Below are 14540 nucleotides of genomic sequence, written 5' to 3' on the forward strand. Positions count from 1 at the left end.
GGATGGTTCTTCCTTGTTTGCACGAAATGGTCGTCACCCAAACAAGTCAGGTAGTCACATGCTGGCGGCTAACCTGCAGCACGCTGTGCTGTCCTCCTCACGTAGTTGACTATTTACATCACCTGTTTCCTCTCTCTCTTCTCTTCTCTGCCCACCAAAAACAGCCACGTACCCTCTGCTGTCACTAACTCCCCCTTGTGGACTGATCATAGTGCTGCTATTTGGAGCCTGGATCCCTCTAGTGCTACTTTTAAAATTCCTGTGGTAATTTTGCATAGGTCTTTAATACGAAACAGACACAGCCAACACAGCAATAATAATAACTTTATTAAGTTAAAAACCCTACCTCCAGTTTCAACCTCAAATCTGAAGCAGCACAGACTTTTTAAGATGGCTCTTCTCAATGTAAGATCCCTCTCTAACAAAACGTTTATTTTAAATGATTTTATCTCTTCTACTTAAGATTTCATGTTTTTAACAGAATTCTGGTTACGTCCTGGTGATCACAGTCAGCTGGCTGAATTGTGCCCTCCAGATTATGACTTGCTTTAGCCGCCCTAGGGTTTGTGGTCGAGGTGGGGCCTTGATACTGTCTATAGGAAGCATTTAAAGTGTAACCTCATAGCTCGCAAAGATTTTTCCTCCTTTGAAGTGCTCATGCTTAAACTTGGTAGCCCCCTCCCGGTTATATTTGCTATTATTTATCGCCCCCCTAAACCAGCTGGCTCCTTCTTGTTGGAACTTGTTGGAGTTTTTGTCCAGTCTTGTTTTAAATTATGATAGAATTGTTCTTTGTGGTGATTTTAATATTCATGTTGATGACTCCTCTAATGCCCTTGCTGCTGATTTTTTAAATATCACTAACTCTTAACTTACAACAACATATGTCTGGCTAAATTCATTCCCGTGGCCACACCTTAGACCTAGTCTTTAGTCTGGGCCTGAAAACTCCATCTATGGAAATCAGAGACATGTTTATATCTGATCACCTCTGCATTGTTTTTAACTGTGAATTAAAGGCTGCTAGTAATGTCTTATCCCGCTCTAAGTACACACGTGTCCTTAATTAGCATAGTGCCTCAAAATTCTGTACACTGTTCAAATCTCCCGGCAATGTGTTTCCCGATTCCTCCAACACCAGCGGTTTGGTTGATTCTTTTAACTACCTGTGTTCTTCAACCTTAGTGCTCCTCTGAAAAATAGACCAAACCCAAAGAAAACAGAAAACAGCCATGGTTAAATAACAATATTCAAAGCCGTAAAAGGGAATGCAGATAAAAGAAATCAGGTCTCCAGGTCTTTGTGGCTATGAAAGAGTTATTACTCCTTTATAATAGGATGGTGACAGATGCAAGAACATGTCATTTCTCTGCACTTATTTCTGCCCATCAGCACAACCCCAGATTCCTATTTAAGACTGGGGATCAGTTAGTTAACCCAGCCTCTCCTTGTGCCCCTGCTGATTGTGATGCTGATTGTGAAAAGTTTCTTTTGCACTTTGCTGGTAAGGTGGAGTTAATAAGATCTGGTATCACCCCCAACCCTGCCTTTTTAGATGTGGATCACCTGCTCAGGGATTCTTTGAGCAATTTTTCTGCTGTTACTATGCCTGAACTCGCAGACATCATGTCTCTTATGAGAGTATCCTCCAGCCCTCTGGACAAAATCCCAACTAGGTTTTTATTGGAAGTTATGGATTGTATTGTGCCCCTTTTACAAATTATTTTTAACAGCTCGCTGTCTACTGGCTGCGTCCCAGATTACTTTAAAACTGCTTGTGTCCAGCCAGTCCTAAAAAAACCTGGGCTAGATCCCACCCTCCTGGATAACTATTGCCCAATCTCCAAACTGCCTTTTATTTCCAAGATTCTTGAAAAACGTGTATCTATGGAGCTTCTTGCTGCTGTGGAAAACAATAAAACCTTTGATAAGTTCCGATCTGGCTTTCGTCAGCACCACAGCACTGAGACAGCCCTTCTCAAAGTCACTAATGAGCTTTTAATGAATGCAGATACAGGCACGTGCTCAATTCTTGTGCTGCTGCACTTAAGTGCTGCCACAATTGATCATGGCATTCTTTTAGAGAGACTGAGGCACTGGGTGGGCATACCTGGCACTGCACTATTGTGGATCTACAGAGGGCCAAGGCACCAGCGACCCCGGTTTCCATCCAGGGGGTCAGTGTGGACATTGTGGAGGACTACAAGTACCTGGGAATACACTTTGATAACAAACTGGACTGGACCAAGAACACTCAAGCTGTCTACAGGAAGGGCCAGAGCCGCCTCTATTTTCTGAGGAGGCTGAGGTCCTTCAACATCTGCCGGACAATGCTGAAGATGTTTTATGAGTCTGTGGTGGCCAGTGCTATCCTGTATGCTGTTGCATGCTGGGGCAGCAGGTTGAGGGTAGCGGACGCTAACAGACTCAACAAACTGATCCGTAAGGCCAGTGACATTGTGGGGCTGGAGCTGGACTCTCTGTCGGTGGTGTCACAGAGGAGGATGCTGGCCAAACTACATACCATCTTGGACAGTGTCTCCCACCCACTCCATGATGTGCTGGTCAAACAAAGGAGTACCTTCAGCAGAAGACTCATCCCCCCAAAATGCACCACTGAGCACCACAGGAAGTCATTCCGGCCACCAAACTCTATTTTTTATTCATACAGCCCAATATCACAAATTGCCCCAAAGGCTTTAGAATCTGTACAATACACGACACCCTCTGTCCTTAGACCCTTGATTCGAATGAGGAAAAACTCCCCCCAAAACCCTTTTAACAGGGAAAAAAATGACAGAAACCTCAGGAAGAGCAGCAGAGGAGGGCTCCCTCTCCCAGGACGGACAGACATGCAGTGCTGGATAGCTGCCCAGAAGCGGTTGACTCTTCCACTCTGGTGTATGAGCAACTCTGGTGGAGGCACTTCTGGGTCACAGAAAGGAATGATCCTTTTACAAATGTGACTACCGTGCAGACTCTTGAGCAGGTGGGGAAGATTTTAAAAAGCTCAAGCAGGCACTCCTCGTATACCAAGTACTTCACCATGTCCTGCGCTGTCTTGGTTGATGCTCTGTTGACAAAGAAAACCACAGGCAACAAAAAAGACTTGACTTTTGAATTTCTCCCCGTAATAGTGAAGTAACAACATTCTCACATCAGCATATCAGCATCAAATCAAATAATGTTGTGGAAGAAGAAGCTTTCCGCTTAAGTAGAGTTGATGAACAGAGTGGAAGAAGCTTGGTTGTGGTGTTGCCCACAACAACACTCCTTGTGGCTACTGTAGCTTGAGATATATATGCAAATAATATTAATAAAACTTTATTTATAGAGCACTTATCAAAACAAAGTACAAAGTGCTTCACAGAGAGAGAAATAGAATACACAAAAGCAATAAAATAAAACAGCCAGCTCAGGTAAAATCAGGATCTGTTTTCCGATAAAAATACGTTTTGAGAAGAGACTTAAACGAAGACACTGACTCAGACAACCTAATTTCTTTGGGCAGGTTGTTCCAGAGCCTCGGGGCCCTGATGGCAAAAGCTCTGTCCCCCTTAGTTTTCATCCTGGACTCAGGAACAGACAGGAGACCCCTGCCCGAAAATCTCAAAGTACGTGAGGGTTCATAAGGGATTACAAGGTCTAAAATATAAGACCATATACATGAAGAGCCTTAAAAGTAATCAATAAGATCTTAAAATCAATCCTAAAACCAACAGGGAGCCAATGTAAAGAGGCCGAAACAGGTGTGATTGGGTCGTACTTCTTGGTCCTGGTTAACTGCAGTCTGCAGTCGTTTCAGAGTTTTTTGATAAAGACAAGTGAACAGGCTGTTATAATAATCAAGACGTGAGGAAAAACAAACTAAAGATAGTAATAAGAGTTCTTTATGTATAGTGTTTATATGTGTGAGAGAGGTGGAGCTATGACTTGTTTAAAAAATGTCTGTACTTCAGCCATTAAAGTAACAAGATTTCATACAGGATGCATAACATTCTGTCTTGCATTGTCAGAACGTTAGCGTACTGAAAGTCTAAATTTAACGATAACCTTACTGTGTTCAATGACTAATGAAAGGGTTTAGGTTCTTACCACAGCAGTAACATCAGTGTGAGGTGCATTCCATGAGTGTGACAGGAGTGTTGTCGTTCAACAAATATATTGTGTATACCTAGAATCTGTCTGTTAACATCACAGACATTCACAAAGACAAACTAAGCAACAGAAAGAATACAGGTATGTTGAGAGGTCAAGTTCTTAGTGTTCTTTTAGACAGTTGTGTGGCCACAGTCCTTTTCACCACAAAGTGGTCCGTCTGAGATCCAACTTTGCTGGTGACTTTCTGCATGTTGTCACACTGGCACTCTGATAGTCGGTCCGGTCCACTGACTGAAGATCAGGGCGGGAGATAGTCGGAAAGTCATGTGATGACAACTGAACCAATTGCATGACAGCTAAACAGAATCCATTCACTGATGAAGCATGTGAGGTATTTTTTTCATAAAACAATATACACATAACATAACACACATATTTACCAAAAACAAATAAACAAACACAAAAAGCCACACATATTCAATCCAACATAAAACATGGACATGCAGAAACACAAAAACAAAGTGTTATCCATACAAGTGAAGCACAACACAGGATAAAAACACTAAGAGTTAAAATAACTTAGCGGTCATAGTAGTCAACATAGTGGTCCTGGCTGCCCCAAATCATGACAAGAGCACAGTGCTGTGCCTCTGCTACATTATAGGCTGAAAATTGTGACATGCAGATTTAATTATAGTAGATACAATACTACTCTTACAAATTGTACACATTTATTTATATAAAAATACTAAATGCATTCACCAATCTCTCCTAATTTCATTTCATTAAACAAAAAGTTTTTTGCACCTGTTTTTAAAAACTGTAATAGAAACTGATCATCTGGGAAGCTATTCCAAATCTGATTGGGATGTAGTTGAAGATGTGGTTGAAAGTTCTGGAAAAAGCTAGGAAGTGGACCTTGAGTTAAGATTATTTTGTCAAACTGTTTATGTTCATTTATATTCCACTACATCACTCACTCATCACTTGTAGTAAGACATGAACAGTGTAGGTATGATACATTTGTTTGTTTTTGACCATCGGCCTAGTTAGAATGGACTGCTTGAAATTGACCCAGATACTTTTAGTGGACTGTAATTGCAGGGCCCCCTAATCTACAGTGATTCAGCCCTCCTGCCTGCGACACACACAGTGAGTCAGTCCTCAAACATGGACTCGTCTTCAGCTCTCCTCGTGTTGCTGCCCTGCTGCCATGCTCTGTTACTTCTCATCCAGCCATTGTTTAAACACTGCTGACCCACCCCGCCAAGCTCAGGGTGGTGCACCGCCTGCTAGCCAGCTTGGCACACACAGATACACAGATATAGAAACACACAGGGTGGTCCTTCTGCTGACTCCTGAGTGGTGTAATCAGGGCTGAAGTTGTTCATGTGCTGATGCCACATTGATGTATAGCTATTTGAAAATGTAACTGATGAAAATGATCCAGACATACTGGAGCACTGATTTACTGGGTTGACTTTCAGAGGAGGAAGAAGTTTTCAGATCCTTTACTTAAGTAAAAGTACTAATACCACACTGTGAAAATACTCCACTAAAGCTAGCTGTGGTGTGTGCCTGGGTCCCCGCTTCTCCCTACATGATGCCAGCACCCCCAGATTAGCCTCTATCTCAGAAGCTCTGGCCCCTGGTAGACGATGCTAGTCTAACATCGCAGGTAATGGAGTCCCCTATTACTAACGTTGTTTAACCCTGTCGGCAAAGGTGGAAGAGGCACACAGGCCAACAGGACTACCAACAGTGTTAGCGAGGGTTGAAAAGCAGCACATAGGCCCGAAATATGCACACATAGACACAGGACCCATAGATATGCATTCATTGTTGTGGAGAGATGTCAGAATGATGTGGCTGCCATATAGCACAGCTTCCTGAGCAGTTAGGGCTTCGGGGGTCAAGGACACCTCTGCAGTGCCCATGAGGTGACCTGGCATCTCTCCAGCTACCAGTCCACACTCCATACAGACAGGTCCATGCTTGAATTGCCCAAGCCAAGTCCCCATGGACTGAGCCACTGCAACATTCCTGTGTTACATTTCAAGGAGCCTTTATGATGGGACACTGTGAGGTATTAAAATGCACAGTTTAAAGGCTGCAGCTCCACAGTCATAAGCTGGTTTTGTGAGGCTATGTGGATCATGGTCTGGTGGGTTGGCAGTGTGTGACATGTAAAAGTCCAGGCAATTCTGTGTGTGACCGCACTGATGTCCAGGTGGTTTGTGGGCAGGCTGCTCTTATCCTCTGTACGAACTCAGCAGTGACCAAGCTACAAGAAGCCAGGCTGTCATTAAGATGGAAGAAAACCCTGCAGTCTCATCCCTCCCACACACACATACGCACGCGCGCACACACACGGGGCGGGTAGAGCAGGTCGTCCACCAATCGGAAGGTCGGCGGTTCGATCCCAGTCTACGTGTCCTTGGGCAAGACACTGAACCACAAATTGCTCCCGAGGGCTGTGCCCTTGGTGTGTGAGTGTGTGTGTTTCTTTCAACTGATGAGCAGTTGGTACCTGCCATCAGTGTGTGAATGGGGTGAATGTGATATCTAGTTAAAGCGCTTTGAGTAGTAGCTCTAGAAAGGCACTATATAAGTACAGTCCATTTACACACACACCACAAGCATCTGTGGGGCCTCGGCACACTGACGTCAGTCATGGAGCCTCATGGTTGAGTGAGTGGGGAAAGATGTCACACTGCTAAGAATGGACGACGACTACATATGTAAGTATGCCAGACACCAAGACCAGACAAACAAGAGGGGGAAAAAACTAGCCACACTTTATTTAAAGTGCTGCTCAAAAGGCAGCGTAGATGCAATATAAGGTCATTAATAAAATATTCATAGCAGTTTGGTATGATAAGCAGTGTGGAAAATTTGCAGGTTGAACACTTTACAAGGCAACTACAGAGACAATGATGATATTTAGATCAAAAATACACTTTTAGTTTACCCTCATTAAAGTAAATGAGGTGGACAAAATATTAGGAACACCTCTCAGTATAAAACAATACTGTTAAAAGCAGCACTAACTGCAGCCTCCAAAATGATGATACAGTTGATCTAACACCTCTCTTAAAAAGTTTCAACTAAACCTGAACATTAGAACCTTTATGAAGGGAGGACGCACATGTGGCGCATGGGGTAAAGTATTTCCAGTTTGGTCACACATTCCAACAGCAGTGACAAGGACTGCACAAGGAATTAGGCATTTGAGATGATAAGGAAACGGGTAAAAATGCTGCAAAAAATGAGAGTAATGTCACTTCATGTACTAACACAGATTCAACTTGTTAGCCAGACAGAGCGTTGATAAAGGATGATTCAAAAAAGATAACATTAATTGTTAGTCTGAGACTGGATGCAAAGTTGGATTGAGTAGTTCAACACGTTATACCCTGACCTTTCACCTCGTAGTGCGAAGCACATTACTTGGCTTTAAATTGTGCATCGCAGAATTGTATTTTCAAGGGAGCACACATTGGATGATTGCAGAATGTTTGTGTGTTGTAGACTTCATATTCACTAATATGAGTGTTTCTACATGCACATTTTTTCTTACCCACAGAGAGCTTACATTACACAGATGATGGGGATCTTACTGTGCACACACCCTGCTTCCATTTTGGGGCAATTCTTAAGACAAACATGGAAAAGAAAACAAGGTCCTGTTAGTTGGAGGCTTTAGGTTTCTGACAAAAGGGGCAATGAGACAAAGAAAATGACAGGGTGAGTGGAACAACCATGTTCCTCTGTCTGTCTGGGGCTGACTCCCTCTCTTTGTGGGTGACTTGAACTCTCCCTCACCACAGAGCGGTGACTGAGCCCCATCTGAGGGCAGACAGTGGGACAAATGATGCTTTGAGTAACAGGATCATCATGCACCACATGTGCTACTGGCAAACATGTCTCAGGCCTTTTAAAAATCCTTGTATTTTCATTCAACATTTAGAGAGGAAATGCAGCAGTGGTTCTTTCTGGTGTCTCCCACAGACCCTGAAAGACACAGTCTCCCACTGATGACGGAGATGTGGTTTTACTACTGTATGTCAGACACACATACATACACTGTTAGTACACTTGTGAGGACCTGCAGACATTTAGTCCCTAACTTTACAATTTTTCAAGTCAGTCTCAAAACAATAGTTAGCCCGTACACTGAAACAGTTTTTGCTTGCTGTAATCATTCCTCCTGTTCATACTGGACATGAAAGGATCCATTCCTAAAGCGATTTCAGTGTAAGTGATGGAGGACAAAATCCACAGTCCTCCTTGTGAAAATACATTTTAAACTTATATTTGAAGCCAATATGAGGCTTCATCAGTCTGAGATAGACAAATCAAGTGCCATCTGGGTGGGTATCTTCCAAATTTACAGTCTTTTTAGAATGAAATTCTAAAACTTTGTGTTTGGACGGTGTTTCAATGCACAGTATGAGGACTGTGAATTTTTCCGCCATCACTTTCATTGGAAGCACATTAGAAAGACGTCTTTTAATGTCCAGTATGAACAGGAGGAATGATTACAGCAAGCAAAATTTGTTTCAATGTACATATGGGCACCTGACCATTGTTTTAAGACAGACACTGTTTGTGCCTTTTATCACAATCTCACAAATTTAATTTTCTTGAGATGACAAATGGTGTTTCTATTTAATTCATGGTTAATGGTTTTTAAGACCATTATATCATTATCAAAAATGTGTTATCAAAAAAGTTTTCATATTAGTATGCAGCCATATTCATGTGGGTTTCTTCACTGACAGATTTCAGTATCTGAGTGTCCTAAAATATATGTCACCTCCTCACCAGTGTACAAAGATATTGGTTAAAAAAGGCTTGCTGCAATTGTGACGCACAGCAATGTATGGTCACATTATGTGATTTAATTTAGTATGTGTTTTCATGTGTGTATTTTTGCATGAGAGTATTATCTATTTCATTGTGAATAAATTCCTATTTGGAGTTGAATTCCAATTTTCCAGTGTGACCTGCAGCCAGTTCTCGTCTTCAGACTGGTGGAAGCACTACCTGTTGCCTGTCTCATTATTTCCCTGTTCTTTGCAGGTTAATAACTGGTAAAATCACACATGTGGTTAAATAATTTAGGTACGATGTAAACATAAATACCTTCCTGTGTTATTTTTGTCAGGGTTTGTACTATTAGTGTTGCAAAGTAACATAGTCAGAATACCAAAGCTAAGGCAGTGCAAGCTAGATTTATAATTTTTCCCCCACACATTTTGCGTCAAGTCCCGTCCTATTGTGCTGCGATTAGCTAGTACTCGTAACTTCGACACGTCCTTGTGATTGTATGATGGCTATGAGCGCAGATGTGTCCCTAAGATGATAGAGATCCTAGGTGCTCCCTCACCTGTGACTTATTGCCTTAATTTTCTAGTTGGTCTTTATTACAAAATAGAAAAGATCTGATTAGTTAATTTACCACACACACTAATACTTCTGAGGGGCATATGTTAAGATAATAAGCATAGCCTTTTCCCTAGACAAATTAACAAATATTATTTCAACTGAAATGCTTTAATTTTAAATCATTTTGCCTATTTTGTTATCTAATACAGTTCTCAACCTTTTGTTTTTCTTAATGGCAACACATGGTTCAAGATTTAGTGTAATATGTTCATTGAATAAAGTTACAGTTATGAATGATGATTTGCTGAGAAGGAAATGTTGTTACATGAACAAGGGGTTAAATTAAATTGCAACCCGTCTTTAGATAAAAGGATTTAAAATGTATTTATATTTGTATTATTATTACATTATCGTCACGTCAGTAGTGTCACTAGTGTTGCTAACGGACTGAAAATTCGACAGTAGGGCGGTACTTGACGCAAAACGGGTGGGAAAGAAAATAACGCAGCTTAACTTGGTGCGAGCTAGCTTAGCTCACTGTACATGCAGTAGGTGTGTATTGCACTTTATGCTGTCATGTCTTATTTTAAGGATCATGACGTTCATTTGGTAAGGCCCTAAAAGCTGTTTGGTTATGTGTTCTGAAAGACCGTTTGGTGTACATCTAGTGTTTCTTTTTAAGTTTGGTAGTGTACTGTATTTTCTTTTCATTTGTATATGAAGAATGATAAAACACACATGTACTGGGGAAATTATTATTGTACCAAGGCACACATTACATTAAGTAAAATTAGCAGCTGACAAATTTTATGGCAAACATAACAAAATATTCCATCCAGTTTTAAACAAATTCCAGACACGCATGTTCTTTAAATGGCTCTCTTACTTTTGTGAAAAACATTGCTCTGAAGCTCAATTCTGAGGCTGTTCTGTAAATGGTTTTCTAATAAATTAACAACGTCCGGTTAGTCCCACCCACTTCCGGTTTAAGCCCCATCCACTTCCAAATTAAGCCCCGCCCATTCTGAGTACAGCTATGAATACAAATAATTTAGTTGGGTGAACAGGTACAGATAATGTTGTACTCGCTCATCCCTAGTAGCTATGCACTAGGTTTAGTACAAAAAAATGCCACACATAAAGAGTAAAGATTCGATGCTTTGCTTAAAACATTCCTGGCTTAAGCCCCATAAACCCATCCCTGGTGCCACCTAATGATGGGAACTCCCACATACAACTCGAGGAGAAAGTCATGAGTGGTAAGCACACAATTAATCATCATTTAACCTCATGTTGGGATTTACAATGGTTAAAGGGGCACCAAATTGTGTACGTGCAATCAATTAAATTTGGCTATCAAAATTATCAAAGATAATCATAAATAATGATGGAACTCAGATCCATCCATCCATCCATTTTCTACCGCTTGGTCCCCGTTAGGAAATCGCGAGGTGACTGGAGCCTATCCCAGTGACTTGGGCCTTAGGCAGGGCACACCCTGGACAGTGGCCAACCTCGTCGCAGGGCGAACACAGACACAGACAAGGACAGACAACCATTCACTCACACATTCATTCAATACGGGCAATTTAGAGTTATCAATTAACCTACACATGCATGTCTTTGGGACGGTGGGAGGAAGCCGGAGAACCCGGAGAGAACCCACGGTAACACGGGAGGACATGCAGACTCCACCCAGAGAGATTGTGTGATGTTGGTCCGGTCCGGGAATCGAACCCACGAACCCACGATCTCCTTATTGGGAGGCAGGAGCTGTAGCCGCTCTGCCACCGTGCACCCCACTGGAACTCAGATTAATAATTAAATTAATAACTATAATCAGAATTACCATTAATAGCTAGTAGGTTGAAGGATTTGGAGGTAAACATAGGAGAGGTTGGCAAATGACTCACTCTTGTGCAACATAAAAGAAACCAGCATAATTATACACAAACATTCAAACAAAAGAAATGTAACTTAGAATGGTGACTGAGCAGTGGCCGCTAGACAAAGAAAGGAAATTCAAAATGGCAGCACGGCCATGTATGTTAAAGAGTGTGGCTCTGTTAAAGAGGCCAAATTGAAGTGTACGTGTGAACTGTGTAGGATGAACGGTGCCAGGTTAGAAAGGATAGTTAAATGCATTCAAGACCCATGTGTCTGTGTGAAACATTACTAACATCACTTAGCATATGGCTACTAAATTAACCTAACAGTAAAACACATTACAACAATAAAACTCCATCAACCAAAGCAATACATACAGTGCATCTGGAAAGTATTCCCAGTGCTTACATTTTTCCACATTTTGTTATGTTACAGCCTTATTCCAAAATGGAATAAATTCATTATTTTCCTCCAAATTCTACAAACAATACCCCATAATGACAACTTGAAAGAAGTTTGTTTGAAATCTTTGCAAATTTATTAAAAATAAAAAAGCTCCATCAGGTTGGATGGGGAGCGTCAGTGCTCAGCCATATTCAGATCTCTCCAGAGATGTTCAATCGGGTTCAAGTCTGGGCTCTGGCTGGGCCACTCAAGGACATTCCCAGAGTTGTCCCGTAGCCACTCCTTTGTTATCTTGGCTGTGTATCCTGTTGGAAGATGAACCCTCGCGTCAGTCTGAGGTCCAGAGCGCTCTGGAGCAGGTTTTCATCAAGGATGTCTTTGTGCATTAATCTTTCCCTCGTTCCCAACTAGTCTCCCAGTTTCTGCCGCTGAAAAGCATCCCTACAACATGATGCTACCACCACCATGCTTCACTGTATTGTGGTATTGGCCAGGTGCCCGGTGTCCTCCAGATATGACTCTTGGCATTCAGTCCAAAGAGTTCAATCTTTGTTTCATCAGACCAGAGAATTTTGTTTCTCATGGTCTGAGAGTCCTTCAGGAGCCTTTTGGCAAACTCCAGGCGGGCTGTCATGTGCCTTTCACTGAGGAGTAGCTTCCATCTGGCCACTCTACCATACAGGTCTGATTGGTGGAGTGCTACGGAGATGGTTGTTCTTCTGGAAGGTTCTCCCCTCTCCACAGAGAAAAGCTGGAGCTCTGTCAGTGACCATCGGGTTCTTGGTCACCTGCCTGACTAAGGCCCTTCTCCCCCGATTGCTCAGTTTGGCCGGGCTGCCAGCTCTAGGAAGAGTCCTGGTGTTTTCAAACTTCTTCCATTTATGGATGATGGAGGCCACTGTACTCATTGGGACCTTCAATGCTGCAGAAATTTTTCTGTACCCTTCCCCAGATCTGTGCCTTGATACAATTCTGTCTCAGAAGTCCACAGTCAATTCCTTGGACTTCATGGCTTGATTTGTGCTCTGACATGTACAAACTGTATTAACTGTGGGACCTTATATAGACAGGTGTGTGTCTTTCCAAATCATGTCCAATCACCTGAATTTACCACAGGGGGACTCCAATAAAGTTGTAGAAACATCTCAAGGATGATCAGTGGAAAAAGGATGCACCTGAGCTCAATTTTGAGTGTCATGGCAAAGGCTGTGAATACTTATGTACATTTTTTGTTTTTTATTTTTAATAAATTTGCAAAGATTTCAAACAAACTTCTTTCAAGTTGTCATTATGGGGTATTGTTTATAGAATTTTGAGGAAAATAATTAATTTAATCCATTTTGGAATAAGGCTGTAACATAAAATGTGGAAAAAATTGAAGTACTGTGAATACTTTCCGGATGCACTGTATACCTTCACAAAAGTAACACAGTCCTGTGCTTAGCCAAGTACACTGTTAAGCTATGTGAAGCTATGTAATTCCCAGTTATAGGTTCAGTGGTTATGTTACCAGTCCGGTTGTTTGACCCAGAGTTCGATTGACTGGTTCTGACATGTTGACGTGCTGCGTTAAGCGTAAACGTCTCATTTCCGGTCACCGGTGTTTGTGTTTTACTAGTAGCATATTTTTGCTGCTCTAGCTCATCACAGTTGATTTTGTTTGATTCTTCATTATAGTGACCAACTATCTGCTATACATTTAAACGTACACTAGTTCTGAGAAACCAACTCTGATTACTGGCAGCTCCATTTTGAGAAACGTGAAGTTAGTGACACCAGCGACCATAGTCAAATGTATTTCTGTGGCCAGAGCGGGCGACGTTGAATGCTATTTAAAACTGCTGGCTAAGAGTAAAAGCAAATACAGTAAGACTGTTATTCACGTCGGTGGTAATGACTCCCGATTACGCCAATCGGAGGTCACTAAAATTAATGTTGAGTTGGTGTGTACATATGCAAAGACAATGTCGGAGTCCGGGCCCCTGCCAAACCTGACCAGTGATGACATGTTTAGCTGCCTGTCTTCATTCCGCCGCTGGCTGTCGAGGTGGTGTCCAGCAAACGATGTGGGCTTTGTAGATAATTTTCTGGGGAAAACCTGGTCTGATTAGGAGAGACGGCATTCATCCCACTTTGGATGGAGCAGCTCTCATATCTAGAAACCTGATTTTCTTATTAGTGGACCTAAACCATGACAACCCAGAGCTGAGACCAGGAGGCAGAGTTGCAGTCCTACATGCTTCTCTGCGCTTCCAGAGCAGTTACCCACCCAAAACTCCTTAGTGATGGGTGTCTGCCCTGACCTCTTAAATTAATAAAACCAAAAGTTAGCAGAAGAGGAGTTATACATAAAATCCTAAACAAAAACGCTGAAATAGCACAACAAACTAGGAGAATTAAATGTGGACTCTTAAACATCAGAACTCTGTCATCTAAAGCTGTACTAGTGAATGATTTAATATCACTAGTATCATATTGACTTATTTTGTCTTACTGAAACCTGGCTGGGTCAGGAAGAATATGTTAGCCTAAATGAATCCACTCTGCCCAGTCATATTAATGCTCATATTTCTCGAGGCACTGGCTGAGCAGGTGGAGTTGCAGCCATCTTTAACTCAAGCCTATTCTTCTCCTGCTCGACAACTGCTACTACAGTTGTTGTTATTGGCTCTGTTACTAATACTGTCATGTCATTATTATTCCTATAGAAGTCATTCCTATTATTATTAATTTATTAATATTAATGTTACCACTAC

Source organism: Siniperca chuatsi, linkage group LG9 (genome assembly GCF_020085105.1).
Source record: "Siniperca chuatsi isolate FFG_IHB_CAS linkage group LG9, ASM2008510v1, whole genome shotgun sequence".
NCBI lineage: Eukaryota > Metazoa > Chordata > Actinopteri > Centrarchiformes > Sinipercidae > Siniperca > Siniperca chuatsi.